General features: G+C 39.3%; 1 protein-coding gene across 2 annotated transcripts in view; it reads right to left on the bottom strand.

Moving 5' to 3' along the window:
- LOC145937178 (neural cell adhesion molecule 1) overlaps nucleotides 1–13,891 on the bottom strand; it is a 257,834-nt gene that overhangs the window by 170,780 nt on the left and 73,163 nt on the right. For both annotated transcript variants that reach the window (XM_083040092.1, XM_083040093.1), the window contains exons 7-8: nucleotides 1,122–1,290; nucleotides 983–1,024 (exon numbers count right to left, since the gene is read on the bottom strand). The gene's annotated coding sequence lies outside the window, so the exon portion shown is untranslated. The remainder of the gene's footprint in view (nucleotides 1–982; nucleotides 1,025–1,121; nucleotides 1,291–13,891) is intronic.

Genomic DNA, 13,891 nt, shown 5'->3' with positions numbered 1-13,891 from the left:
TTAACTATAGAAGTAGTTTTTATTAAGTAAAATTTAATTTTCTTTTATTTCGAGTTTTTGGAAGATGTACTTTTCGAGACAATTTATATATCCCATAAGCTTTATATATACAAATGATTGTTATTAATTATGTAAATTGTGTCAAATTAAATGTACAAAATTCAGTTTCTAAGCGTAATGTTTCTATTTAGTTCTTATACAACGTTAGTACGTTGTAAGATAAGTTGTACGCGGTGTGCTACTCATATTCGCAAACTTTGTAAAACATTTTTCTCTGTGTAGCATCATGGCCTTTAACATCGTTATCCACGGTGCCGTTACACTTAGCCACCTTTAGCAAGTTAGCAGGGTATAATGTCGTACGCCGCTGTACGCCCAGCAAACGCCAAAACACTAGTTGAGTTCGTAGGTGGACTTTCGTCCGTGCCGCTCTGCATCGGACAGTCGCAAATTACTAGGCTGCCACGATGACGTTAACTATTACGAAAATGAGAAAGGTCCTTCTCCGACGCGCTTCCGAAACTCTGTAGGTCGCGCCAAATTATAAACCGTGCGAGTGAAAGTTCATAACCGGGTACTATCAAAACTCTCTTTGCCCTCAAAATTGATGCAATTAAAGTTTCGCAGCTTTATCATTACGTGACGCAAACATTACTCATTTCGTTGCTGGTACGTATCTTTTATTGCTACTACGACTAACACAAAAACCAATAAAATCCTTTCTAAAGAAAGCATTTTAAGTCGATTCTCAATACTTGCGAGAATCGATTTAACATGCTTTTTTTATAAAGGGATGTTATAATATTTTAAATTCGATTAATATATTTTTGACAATTATCAGCTGATTTTTGTCAAAAAGTATTAATCGCGAATAAGATATTATAACATATTTAAAATATTACTATTTTAATATTTTCAATATATTATATATACCCCCATTACCGCTGTAAAAATATTAAAAAATAAAAAATTTCTCACTCACCGATACCTGCAAGAACGGAGTTGTAGTACACAGCACATTGATCTGAAAAACAAAATATTCAAATTATATATCTACATATCTGTGTGTCAAATATCTCATAAACATTGCAGTTTAGATAAAATGTTTTTAATTTGCATACCTCACAATTGCCCCGCTGTCGCCCGATGCCTCCCCGGGCCTCCTCCTCCTCTCTTGGTCCATGGTAGCACTCACGACATTCGCGAAAATACGAATAATTACGATCGCCCGATACTTTACACGGCACTCCCGACACGACCCGTAAATCGCACTGTGTATCGCAATGCTACCTGCAACAAATAAAATACATATATATATTAGAATAATCTTATTATTTCGCATTATAACACACAACACAATATAAATATAAATATGTAAGCTAGAATATTTAATTAGCAAATTTTCGCTTTATTAATATTTTTTGACAGAAATTAGCTGATTAAAGCGTTAATTTGCTAATTAATTTTTAAAATAATAATATGTTATAAAAATTAAAATAGTAATATGTTGTAAACAATATGTTATAATATCTTATTCTCGATTAATATTTTTTGACAGAAATCAGCTGATAACTGTCAAAAACATTAATTGAATTTAAAGTATTATAACATTGTTATTTTAATTTTTATAACATATTTAAAAATTTAATTAGCAAATTAACGCCTTAATCAGCTGATTTCTGTCAAAAAATATTAATAAAGCGTTAATTTACTAATTAAATTTTAAAATAATAATAGGGTATAAAATTTAAAATAATAATATGTTGTAAATAATATGTTGTAATATCTTATTTCCGATTAATATTTTTTGACAGAAATCAGCTGATAAAAAAATATTAATCGAGTTTAAAGTCATTAATTCTATGATTATAACTTTGTGATTTCTAAAAAATATTGTTTTAACGATTAAATATATTTTGATGTAATTTTTACTTTGTAAAAATTTAATTTAATTTACAAAATTTTTCAATTTAATTATATATATTGATTATATAAATTATCTCGTCAAACGATATTTAATTCTAAATGCGTTAGGAAAGAAAATGTATTCCTATATTTTTTTGTTTAAATTGCCTAAATTGTTTTGTATAAATACATATCATATGGAGGCTGAAAAGTCATTCTATTGGTCTAGGAAATCTGACTGACAATGAGGAGCCTTGACAATGCGAATAGATGTATGTATGTGTTATTCACGAGAATAGGGTTTCCCGAAGAAGTGATCGAGACGATTTGTATTCCCAGGATAAACTCGGTACTCTAAACTTTGCTATGAAAAGTCCGTGGAGCTTTTATCAAATCTAAAATTCTCTATTTTTCAAAATCCTCGCACAACCGGAGATATGCGATTTATTTAAATTTAGAATTTCTTACTCCGTAACGTTCGCTATTCGTACGAATACGAGATACGTGCATGTTAGACAATGCAGTCGCATCTAGATGCAAACGTATGTAACGTCGAGAGAAAAAGGGCAATCTGAAGACTTCGAAAAGCTTCGACCTAGAAGCGGGCAAAGATGGCTTCATGAATATGTGAAGTTTGCAAGAATGTAGCGTAGAATACGGTGACACACCGCGAATGATACGATTTGGAATCATGTTATTCTTATCCTCGTTTAAGTTATAGCATGTATATTTTTAAATGCAACAGTATGTGCGCGCGCGCGTGTGTCCTTCTCTGGGATGTAATATGCAAATCTCAATCTGGATTTCATTCAGATTTAATATCTCGCGAATAGCCAAGAGTATATAGACCGAACGTGACAAAGTATTGATCGTCGAGTGGAAATGAGAGAGAAAGCGATGAGAAATTGATACATAAACTAGAATAAATGTGACGCAAGACAGCACGCGGATACTGATTGTGACGAAAGAGTCGTGGGGACAGGAAATGACAAACGGGACAAAGTAACGCGGGAAAAAAGGGACGAAGAATTGATACGCAGATGTACACAAGTACTGGCGCATGCTGGCGCAAACGGACGAAAATCGACAGCGGCAGCGAAAATCAGGCACATATCCCGGGAAAGGAAGGCGCGCCGGAAAGGAAGATCGAAAGAAGCAGGTAGAGGAGAGAGGGAAGGAAGGAACGAAGGGGGAACGCGTGGTGAAAGGGATGCGAACAAACAGGCATCGATTTCAATGGGGAAAAATCGGTGAAACCACCCTAGTGCTGCGAGTGGGGATAAGAGCGGAACTTAAGGCAGGAAAAACGAGGAGCGGATGCATTACTGCATGCAAGTGCGACGATAGGGGGTCGCTGAGATCGGGCGAGCGCGCACGTCGATCGCAATAAGAAAATCGGAAATACGTTCGCAGAATACAGAGAAGAGGGTTGATACCGAGCGAGAGTATCAAGAGAGCAAAGACGGAAAAGGGGCGGAAGGGAGAAAGACAGCGGGAAAGGAAATGGCAACGTTTTCGTTCCGGGGGCACAAGGCGCATGTCTCCTTCACCCGCAATAACCGGGGGTGCACGTATCCACAGTGGGACGCCGAAGCGGCGGTAACGGCAGGGTAGGGAAGGAGGATACCCCGATCGCGAGGGGTGGTCGGCAGGGGTGAGGAATGGGGGGAGGGGGAAGCACGGACCCGCTCGACTTCATGCGCGACAGTATATAACGCGGGTAATACAATTTGTCGGAATTTATTGCCCCTCGGTACCCGCCCGTGCCCCTCCGGTGAAATCGGCTTTCTCCATCGTATTCGCGCGCATTCGCTCTTCCGAGCTTTCGACAAACGCGTAAAGCCACCCCGTGTACCCTTGGCGCCAACAGTCCATTCGTATTTATGCAATTCGCCGGTATATTTGCATGCATCCGAGTGAAGCTTTTCTTCAGGTGAAATATATATCATCAGTGAATTAAACAGAAGAGATATTCGCGCCCTGTAGAACTTTTTATTTAAAATGTCATATATTTAGATCTACTTAAAAAAAATTCTTTAAGGATATTAATTTTCGCGATATTTAATCGACGATATACTATTGTGCTGTGGCGCGCGAAATCTCACACGTCCACTAGATTTTGGCGCGACTGCTGTTGACATAATAATAAATTGGTACATCGGTGACTCTTCAATCGCTTCGTTTTTCCAACTGAAAGAATGAAATTTCTATTGAAAGAATTAAATATGTATCCTCACGCACCGCACGACAGTCTCGCTCATGCAACGCGAGCATTTTCGTGCGGGCCCCGGCTCTCGTTATTCCACATGCGTCATGCTTGTCCAAGGTAAAATTCACGTTCCACCATCGTTTGGTGAAAAACGTTTCATTAATTCGTCCGTCCGCTCGCGGTAGATAGAAAGAGATTCTTTTGTTTGTCCTATTTAATCTACCAGATTCCGATATCAAGAGTCCTCTCATAGTAGACTCGAAAGAGGTCACGACGGACTAATTGGCCGGCAGATTCAAAGAAATTCAATAACGAGAACCACGTCGGAATAACGATCGCGATCGGACGCGAATATTATCTATCGGCCAGTCGATCGGAGAGTTGCAATATATAAATCACATTCGCACAATCGTGACGATCCTGACGGTAACTGACAGGAATAATTAGCGAGGTCTCTCGAATAGCTCCGAGTGCTCCAGTCCACACTTCCTATTTGCGATCGATTTTCGTCGTTCTCACTTCCTTTCTTCCCTCTTCTTCTCGTAATAGTCAGACGAATGTAGGTAAGAAGGAGTAGGATCAGGGAAAAGGGAGAAGAGGGTGACTCCCTCGAGTATTGCCGAGCTTCTGCAGCAGTGCAAAACGCAGCGCTTTTGCGAATTGATCGTCGTTGTGCAAGAAGCAGGTGTACATATATATATATATATATATATATATATATATATATAAGAGAGAGAGAGAGAGAGAGAGAGAGAGAGAGAGAGAGAGAGAGAGAGAGAGAGAGAGAGAGATATATGTGTATGTATATACGGGCGCTACGTTCCTTTAGGATGGTTAACAGTCACCAATAAGGTAACATTGTTGGCTTGGCAAAGCGACGGGAAAGAGGAAAATAAAAAAGCAATATGATATATGGACCTCTGGGATCTCCCCGGAAGAAAGAATTGGCAAAAATAATTGCCGCTACTGTCGATTAAACTTTGAAGCAATTAATATCGCGATGTCTTTGTGTTACCGCATCCAGGCAGCACAAAAATGGTTACCGTAAAATTGAATTAAGTTCATTGTGATTCTGTAAACAAACGCGGCGCAAAATTATTTTTCAAAAGTTCCATTATTCTAGAGTAATCTTCTCGAATCAATCGATCAGTTTGTTATTTTAGTACTGACTAAATTTGTCGAAGCCTTTCCCTATTCAAAAAATTGAATTCTAACCATTGAATCGAAGCATTGAACTACACGTTTTTTTTTTCGTCGACAAATTTAATAATAAATTTCAAATGCGTGCACGCGCGTATAAATAAAGGCCTATATATGTGTTGCAAGCGTGCCTAGGTACGCAGGTTGCAACACCAGCCGCACATAAACCGTAAGCTCTACTCGGCCGACGTTGTTGCCAAAGGAGGGAAACTACCCCTTGGCACGCGAGAATGGCGAACCGACCATTACGTTCACCCAGACTATCTCGAATTCCCTCCTACTGCGATCTCATCAGCCTTTCTCTCTCTCTTCCTCCCTCTCGATCACCTCAAAGCCCGTAATACAAACGTGTTGCACATTCGCGTACTATACCTGCGCGCGCTGCACGTGCAGCAGAGACCAGTCACGTAGCCAGGGGAGAGGCAAAGAATAGTTAATTGTTTGTAATTAATATATTACATGCCGAGTGGTAAGTCCCGAGTGCTGCTACATTATCCGATAGCCATCGCTTATTTACGGCACTACACTAAGGCCTGCGTGGCCTACTGAGCGTGTCTGTAGGTAAGTGTGCTCGGTGCACGCGTGTCGGTGCAATGATACATACGATGGAGGCGATGGGAGGAAAGTCGTCGACGGTGAATGCACGGAGAGAGAAGGGGAGAGAAGGTTGGATGGGCAGCAAAGGCACCCGGTAAATTCCTTGTGGTTTACTACAACCGCATCCCTCTTCCCCCATCTCCGCCGTTGTACGTCGGTATGCACTTAAGTGCGATTCCACTCGGCCGAAGAATATATGTCGCGTCCAAGCAAGCGTTGTAAAATCGCCTTGCTCTCTCGCGAACGAAACGGTTCTTCGTTTGGATTCTCGTTTAATTCTCCCTCGATGCGCTATCTTTCAGTGGAAAAATACGAACCCTCCGACCTACGGACAATTTCATAATTTCGCCGATTTGAACTTAATTAAAGAATAAAGATACACGCAAAATTACACGCACCAGTCAAGAATATGTATACATTTCAATATCACCGAGCCACATACTAGTCTAACAAGAGATAAACTTTTACGAGATGTTTATTCTCCTCCTTGTATTTAGAATTTCGAACATATGTCAGATATCAAGATACCAGGGAACCACCTTATCGAGAAGCATGCCTTGAATTTCTTCCTAACGTGCACATCGTTTCTTCAATATGCGCTTTCTTCGTCGCGGGTATGCGCTACCGTGTCTCGCACGACTTATTATCCTCTCTAGAAAGGCTCGACGTTACGAAGATATTCATTGCTACGGATTCGATATTTTCCCCCGAGTGACGTGGCCCCAAGAGTAATTTCACGAGACCTTCCGCGCCGACTCCACTTCGGCGCGTATACCTTCTTCTTCCCCCCTGAATCCTCCCCCTCCTTTGAATCTTCCTATCCCATCTTCCTACCCTTGTCGCTGTCTCCTTTCAACCTCCATCCTTACGTTCCGACCCACCAGATCGCACGAATTTCCATGAAATTACGTGATACCAGACGACGCGAGCGGGAACGAGCGGAACCGACTGATAATTACTTTCGATCGTAACTATGGTAATGCGACGGCTAATTATAAAAAGAGATTACAAGCTGCACCAGACGAAGGCAAGGAGACTTTCTTACGACACGACGGGACTTAGACACGACGACGAGGGGAGACAACGACTATGTCCGACGCTTGAGTTACGACTTTCGCGACGACCAACTACTTTTAATGAACAGTCGCGAGCGTAATGAATAGAAAGCGTGCCCGCCAGGTCGACAAGCCGGCTCGACATCAGCCTGACGAGCTTTATTTTCTTCACGGCGCGGTCTCTCGAAAGACATCCTGCTAGCATACTCGTGTTATTCGTGTACCATTTCATTAGGTTTCACGAGAGCAGTGAGGAGACAAAATCCTTTCGCGAAGAGATTTCTCTATCCCACTTATATGATCAGATATATGTCAGAATTAAGACGATGATTCTACCGAGAGATCTAAATATAAATTTTCACTCCTTTTTATCATGTTTGATAAACATCTATTTTTTTCGAAATATTATTTATGCACGAAAGATCGATATTTCAGCTTTTTCGGTCATTCTTACCACTCACGTTCTGCTTCGCCATTCGAGGCAGGATCAAGTAGATCGGATTGAGGCTCTGGAAGCATCGCGTATCGATAAACAACGACAGCAGAATACCAAGAGTGTTTTCGATCTTGCTTCAAGATTGTACGGAAAATGCGGATGGAATTTGCGCAGTTCAAACCTCTCTTTGGTAAAGGGTTCTTTTTATATTTCATCACTCGGGATTCAAAGCAACAAATTTATAACTCTTATTTTTGCTTCTTTTCCTTTACTTCGATAAGTATATACTTCGTACAGCTCCATTTTATTGTACGAATATTTTTTTTCAATCGTCTCTGTTCGATAATCGTACTTCTATCCGTATATTTTTTGCTGTATATACAATGTATTTTAAGTCTACTTCACATTTGTTATAGTTTATTCGTAAGATTTATGACTCATTTATTTTGCCTACTTTCTTTTCCTTCTATAAGCATACTTCATACGACTGTAGCTCCATTTTACTGCACATAACTGTACAGATATTTTTCATTCGTACGTTTGATAATCATACTTTCATCCATATATTTTCACCGTATATTTTAAGTCCTGCTTAACGCTTCCTATACTTTATTCGTAAGATTATGCGATCTGAAACTATATTCGTCGGATGAAGCTGTATTCATCTTGTCTTTTTAAAGGACAAAGCTTACTGTTTACGGGGAAAACCCAACAGTAGGAAAATTAGTTTTCGCATGTACTGGTTACCAAGCCGCGAAACACGGTGGAAAATCCAGTAGCAGCGGTTTAAAGGAGGTAATAATTCCTCGGCAAGGACCAGATAGTAGCGGTTGCAGTAAAATTTTTCCCGGCGCATGATTTGTTGGTAATGTACTTCAGAGACTTCTCTGATGAAAATGGGAAATAAATTTTTCCAAACGTGTATAATGCGTTTTTGCGCCGCGCAATTTTGCGCGATCTCGCATCTATCTAATCAGTAAACTACGTTTATCTTTCTTTGCCAAGTTTTTGTCATCAGCAAAGCGAAGGAGAAAAACATTTTATTCGAGAAACAGAAGCTTAGAACTATCGTATATTTCTTCAACACAATTTAATTCGTCGAAATACATACGATTCTATGCTGTCGTGCTGTTATTTTCGTCGCGTCAGCTTGAAAATTATTTCTCATATTTTTCGTACGCGCACCCAGTAAAGTGCTTTCTTTTTAAATCTTGCCAAGAAAGTAGATGCGAAGAGCAATCAAAATCAACTAGTTAAAATTTAATTTAGATGTGTTTAACAGAATTACATCGCGTACAGGTTGTTTTAAATACATGATAAATTTCGATATCAAAGTTTATTAAATCTGTTATTATATAATACGTAGTGCAACATTGTTATAACGACACCTGCGTACAATCAATGATTTGAAAGTGTTACGTCCGGACGATTTTGAGAAGAAATCAAACGTTGTACCTGAAAGATTCTTCGACCAATCGATTGACCGATAGTACAATATAACGTGCAGCTGTCTGAGCGGAATTTAAACCGAGATGCTGTTTAAAAAAGGAAAAAGATGAAGGAGAAGAAGGAGCAAGAGAAAGATGTAGGATAAGGCAAATACATAAGAAAAAAAATGACGCAAGCACGCGTGAACCGAAATGTCGACGGTCAAGTCTTCGTTCGAGCAAGTACGCCGTGACTTATCGTGATAGCATTATACCTGCATGACCGGCGCAACTGTCAAGCCACGTTGTAATTGCAAATGCTCCGAAAGGTTGGAACCCGTTGACCGACGGGGTCACAGTCCACGTCCTATCGTTGATGAAGAAATGCCTTTTCGCATGAATGTTCGTCACGACGCGTCGCGACGCGTATCTGATGGGAGAAAACGTGAGAATGTTCTACGTCTACGAAACGAATTTGAGATTTAAAGGTTCTATTTTTTCGCGTGTCTTACGATACGTCAACGTTACGTCATGGATAGAGAATAGCATTAAAAAATGCATTTAATAAATATCACAATGTCAAATGTCACAAATAATATGTTGAATTACAATGAAAAATATTTCAAGTCTCAGTTCGCAGAAGCATTAATATTTAGTTTAGTGTTTCAAGTTATTCAAAATGTTGAATTAAAATATTCTGTAAAAAAACACTACATCTTTTTAAAAAAAAGCGTGTTAAACGTAAATGTTTTTATAAGATACGTTAATATAATTTCAATTAGCGTAAGAGTTGAAAAACAGAGAACAGTATCTAATAAGAAAGAAATTAGAAAAATTTCCGACATGTTTCATTTCCTAGACAAGGAAAAGCTGCTAGATTTCCTATACTCGCGCATTGGTATTTCAGACACGCAGGTGGCCACTATAAATTAAGACAAAACGTCTGAGAAACGAGAAAAATTAAAAAAAAAAAATCAATTGTGGAAGTATAATGCATGTAATACATTTTTGTTGCTCGAATAACAATTTTGCGTAAGTCTGCAGTTATATTACACAATTGCGTATCGCAAAATTTATTTGCACCAAACGTTAGAATCTCAAAAATTTTTATTGCAATAAGGGAGAAAACGTATTCTATTGCTTGCTCTATTTTAATGCATTTGATCAGTTCTGATCTACTCGATGCAAATTTATCATGATTTTCGTCAAAACGTCTATGCATTAATACTCATGACTTAACTAACCCTTCAAACAATTTCAATTTGCATACAAATAAGTTAGTCACTTTAACATACACTATCTTAACAACGCTTTACACTTGCGCTAACCATCATCCTATCTTGATACATTCCTTCCATAGTGGATTACAACTGAATAATTATTATTTACGATGTTAGTTAATCTACAGTAAAAGTTAACAAGACTGCAATGATTAGCATAATGGTAAGAGAGAACTATCAAATAAGGAATATGTGTATACAACCAAATTACATCGCAGTAATATAACGAAGAGTAAAGTCGAATCGCATAGCTACGTATTTTATTTACTTCTTCGATTAGCACTGCATAATGAGAATTCCTCATCTTGACGCGAAAGATCGCTGTTATTGCTAAATTATCACCTGGTCCCCAGAACGTTCGATGTATAATAATAAATCAAACAATCGAGAAGCGCCAAGATAATTGGACCAAAACAATTTTCTTTTGGCAAAAGATACAATTGCAAAATAATTTTTTCTATCCCGCGCATCTTTTATATCTTTCGTCAAATTGCATTAAACTGCCGAATTGCAAATAAATTGCAGTGGAATCTCCCGTGTTGCTATATATTTTTATGTAAAAGTATTATATTGTATAAAAATGGCAAAAATAATTATAATAGTAATCTATTATAAAACAATATTTCTATTTTTGCATAAATTTTTGTAAATAATACGATATAAATTATTTTCTTTAAATTACCAGGGAAGAGATCGGTGGAATAATAACACAAGCTATCACGGTTTGCTAAGCTTTACTCCGCCGTTTCCCCGAGAGTGACAAAGGGTTGTGCGTGTTGAAAGAAAAATATGCGTAACAGAGCAAAACCTGGTGGAAGAATCGCCGACGTGATGACGTGCGACGCATTCACGGTGATTAGCCGCTGTGTGGAAGCGCAAGCACTGGGGAGAGACGTTGATACACGAGAAAAATACACAGGGAGCGAGAGAATGATGAGCGCCAAAAGGGTTGAATGGAGAAGCGTAGAGGAATTCAAGGATAACGACGGTAAGGTCGCCAGCATATTAGATTACATTTTAATCAGTTTTTCTCTCGCCCGAGGGCTCATTCCTCACAACTGGAGCGTGTCACGCGCAATTCACCACTCTAAAGCCTCCCTCCATTCCGCGGTAATGCTTTTATGGTCTTAATTTCTTAGTTCCTCGACTCTCGGACGAGTATAGCGGTCAAATTACCGCGTTATCAAGGTAATCCCGTTACCACGTCTGGTAACCGGCTAGGACCGCGGAGTCTTTCTCGACGTTACTTCCGTGTAACTCTCTCTCTTTCCTTTCATCAGGATAATTAACCCAGACGGCAGCTTTCTCCTTCGTGTAAAAGAAAGTCCTTAAACAACGTAAAAACAGAGAGCCCGATACGAGCTCGCGAAGCCATTACAGCGACAAGAAAATTTTCTAAGGACACGATCCATCCCGTTACGCAGTCGCGATAATCTTCAAGGAAGGAATTTGCGGATGTTCCATCGTCCATCACAAAGTCGCTTTAATCTGCGTTAACAAGTGACTCGTAATATCGAAAAGTAAGTCGAGCAGCAACAGCGAGTGCTCTCAAAGGGCTCCGCTGATTTGCATTTTTTGCAATTTATATAGCGTATCCTCTTTCTTTTTTTTTCTCCTGTTTTTAATATAGAGGCGCTAATCGAGAATGCGTCCTTTGTAGCTATGTAGTAAATTTTTCTTGATTATTACTTGGCAATATGTTTCTTTAACATTCTTTTCGGACATCATTAGAAACAAAATTTAATGTATCTTAAAAAGTTTATTAAACGCGCAAAATTTCTAATTAACAAATTTCTTAATTTCTATAAGCTAGTAGTTTTTATAAAGTTTATCTATTACTTTATACGCAATTAGAATAATATTTCTTTATAGATAATATCTCGTGCAAAATTTCGAGCTCACTATTTGCGTGATATATTGAATTTAATATTTTGTTAACGTTGTTGGACAAGGAATACAATGCGACAGAAGATACCTTTGAAGATGCAAATACACGGGTTGTTAGCAAACGGTTATTATATTCCGAACACGTTGGTTCCCTTATTAGCTTTGCTTGCACCTACCGATCCTGCATTGTGCACATGCTACTGAAATCACATTTTCATCCCTTATTCCAGGAGACTTGATTATTGTAACGAGGGAAAGTTCATGTACCGTTGGCACATAACGGTTTAACGAGATCTCGTTGAAGGATAGATAAATTTATTGGAAATTATCTGTTCCTTTGTTCTTGTTGAAAAGACAATTCGCTCGCACAAATGCATAGGATTGTATGAAACAATTATATAATAAATGTAGGTATATCAAAATACTATTTAAATTCTTTTCGTCACATATGTTGCGTAAACAAATGTAAGTTAATTCTAAAGAAGATTGCGCTACGGACGAGTAACGAAAGGATATAATCGGTGATTGTATTACCAAAAAATCTTAGCAAGCGGAACGCTCAGATTTCCATAAAATCGATCCGCAAATTAATTAACGATCTCTGGCGTGGCCATTATAAATGGACACGGGTATAAATTCAAAGGGCCAATTAATAGCGATCGATTATATGCGGAAGAACACGTCGCGTCTGGCGCGGCGGGTATTCGTCGTCTCCCACGGGGTCTTCCCGAACGGTCTTCGACGATTTGCATTTAATCGCAATCCTCGTGCGGCGAACACGCCGGCGTGTGTACCGGCGCAGATACGAATTCATAGTTTACACCGAACGGCCCTCCAGTTCATATACGCAAACTAATTGTACCAGCGGTAAATTACAGCGCTTGTACAGCAGCAACGGCAGCTGCATCGCCGCATGTGCGCCATTGCAGTACAAGGCCCCTTTCCGTAGTATACGTATACGTAAACGCCTATGAGAGGGGAACTTCCGCGGCCGGAAGGAAGAGAAGGGCTTTTAAACCTTGGAGAAAAGCAAGGAGAAAGAGAGAGTGGAAAAAGAGTGCGATTACCTCCGCCCGCGCTCGATTAATACTCATTTACATTTTGATCGCGGTGGCGGTAATTGGCGGTTACTGGTTTCGTAAGCCCGGCAATCTGTGGGGGAAAAGGAGTCATTCGAATGTCTCGGGAACGAACTTTTTGCACGTTTCGACAGCCAGGTTCTCGTTTCTCCAGTTTCTCCGGTTCGCGCCGCACGTGGTGACGAGGGTTGCGGACGACGAGATTTCGAGGAATCGACGCGCAAAAGGGCAAACAGAAAAGGGTCGCGCTTTCCGAATACCCGGACATGGTTTTATGAGGTCAGAGTTTATCGAGTAGGACGGCCATTAAATTCCATAATTAGCGGCGGTGATCAATTACGGGTCAGGTCACCGAGCGGCAATAGATCCTGAGATTGAACACGCAGTTTGGTGATGTTTCCCAAACATGCTATTTGTATTATTAATTATGTGCAACGGATCTCTGAAAACATGTTTCAAGCATCAAACTTTAGATTTTTCAGTAAATAAATTATTAAAAATTTTATTTAAAAAATTATGAGAAAAATATATCTGAAAAATATGAATAAATCTATTTTAACAATCTATTTAACAATTTAAAATAATCAGTTTTAAAATGTTAACTAATGCCATCGTTCTCTCTTACGGCTCTCATGCAAGTTTGACGCTCGCAAAATATAATCGGGAGCGTATCCTCGCATAAAATACATTTAAGCGAATAGCCGGGGTACCATCCCGACGAAAGGGGATCTCAACATATTTTTGCAGGAAGAACCGATCCCAGCGGCGCAGATGTCAATTTTCTGCCCCAGGGCACTCGTAATTATGAAGAGATGA

This window comes from Prenolepis imparis, unplaced genomic scaffold, assembly GCF_030444845.1.
Source record: "Prenolepis imparis isolate NDT839.2.m4 unplaced genomic scaffold, iyPreImpa1.0 SCAF_6, whole genome shotgun sequence".
Lineage (NCBI taxonomy): Eukaryota > Metazoa > Arthropoda > Insecta > Hymenoptera > Formicidae > Prenolepis > Prenolepis imparis.
This window is presented reverse-complemented; position numbering and strand designations above follow the sequence as displayed.